General features: G+C 35.1%; 1 pseudogene; it reads right to left on the bottom strand.

Annotated features, from left to right (window-relative positions):
- Positions 1-780: 780 nt before the first annotated feature.
- Positions 781-836, bottom strand: LOC125147344 (uncharacterized; annotated as a pseudogene).
- Between the last annotated feature and the right edge of the window lie 929 nt (positions 837-1,765).

Genomic DNA, 1,765 nt, shown 5'->3' with positions numbered 1-1,765 from the left:
TAAAAGTTTAGGTAACTGTCTTTCACACACTAATCACACAGTCATAAATGGAGTGCTGAGAACTCAAACCCAGATCTCTATAACACCAGTAGCTATGTTTTTAACACTTAAAACAGGTTTTCCCAAATGTCACGTATCTCTCTGTCTCCGTTACTATTTTTGCCTAAAACGTTCCACCATCTACCATGTTTACCATTATTTCTCTAATATTTTTCATCCAATTTTTTTTTACTGTGGATTAGACTCATGTCCGAGGGTTTTATTTTGCATAAAGAAGAACACTTACCGATTATACTTTATTAAATGCTCAATTAATTACATGCATATCTAATAAACATTAAACAAGTTTATTTAGAAATAGATGGATATATATTGTTAATAAAGTTTTCTTAAACAAGTTAAGCCATATTTACAAATTTAGTATATCTAAGTCTTTTAAATATTTCAAACACCTTAAAAAAGCAGTACAACACAAATAGAGTTACTATCTATAGTATCTGGAGAAAGTGCTATACTCAATCTAAAACGCATTTTAAATTGTTGGTACCATGCATTTGGTTCATTTTGTCATTGTTTGTACACTTGTTTTTATACTTGCCTATACTTATAGTCAGATGATACCATCCTAAGGCTATTCTCAAACTTATTCAGATATTTTCCGAAAGTCATAGTTATTTTCGACAAAAAGGATAAATGATAGCATCTCAGACCAGTCAAGGTTACAGGTTCTGGGTTATAAATTAATGGATTCTTGGCCAGGTGCAACATGTAGCTGTTTTTTCCTCTCCACAGAAATCTCTAGTAAAAGGCAACAGATTTATATGATCTGAAGAGAACCAGAGTATGTAGTTGCTTTTTCTGAATGTAACCCAAACTTGAGCTACGTAACATCAGATTCAGCTTCCTTTTTATGTCTTAACTTCACTAGGTATATTGATAAAGCTGTTGGGGCCCATGCCTTTTAGTTAGCTTTAAATATTTTGCCAACTGGGACTTTTACCTAGAATAATATTCTCTTAGAGTCATGTTTACCTGGCGTTATGTGGCTGTCTTGTTACTGTATTATATTTAACTGCCATTATTCACCATCACAACACGTTTACCAATTTTGCTATCATTGTTAAAAAAATAAGCCTTACAAGCATCTTTTTTTAAATTAGCAGTGTCAGTTGGAGGTATATGTCCTAGGATAAACAGAATCAATTGCATACTTAGTCTGCCTTGAAGGAGCATAGGGGGTATTATTTTGAAACAAACTAAACTTTGGCAGTAAATGGTAATTTGGTTATTTACCACCAAACCCTTTTCTTTTTTTTTTTTTTTTTTAATTTTTTTTTTTTCAACGTTTATTTATTTTTGGGACAGAGAGAGACAGAGCATGAACGGGGGAGGGGCAGAGAGAGAGGGAAACACAGAATCGGAAACAGGCTCCAGGCTCCGAGCCATCAGCCCAGAGCCTGATGCGGGGCTCGAACCCACGGACCGCGAGATCGTGACCTGGCTGAAGTCGGACGCTTAACCGACTGCGCCACCCAGGCGCCCCCCACCAAACCCTTTTCAAACTGATAAGCTACCAGGATAAGTATGATCAGTTTTATGGATAAGTTTTTTTAATGAGTACAGTTCCCAATTTGTCTAGAACTCTCTGGATTACTTCAAGTATTCTGTATCTACCAAAATCTATTTACACAGAAAAAGGCAAACAAGTATCTATGCTTTGCAACTATGTATTTTGAAGAACATATAAAATGCCCACATACAATAG

Source organism: Prionailurus viverrinus, chromosome D1, assembly GCF_022837055.1.
Source record: "Prionailurus viverrinus isolate Anna chromosome D1, UM_Priviv_1.0, whole genome shotgun sequence".
NCBI classification, from domain to species: Eukaryota; Metazoa; Chordata; class Mammalia; order Carnivora; family Felidae; genus Prionailurus; species Prionailurus viverrinus.
The sequence above is the reverse complement of the archived record's forward strand: the minus strand, read 5'-3'. Positions and strand labels throughout refer to the sequence as shown.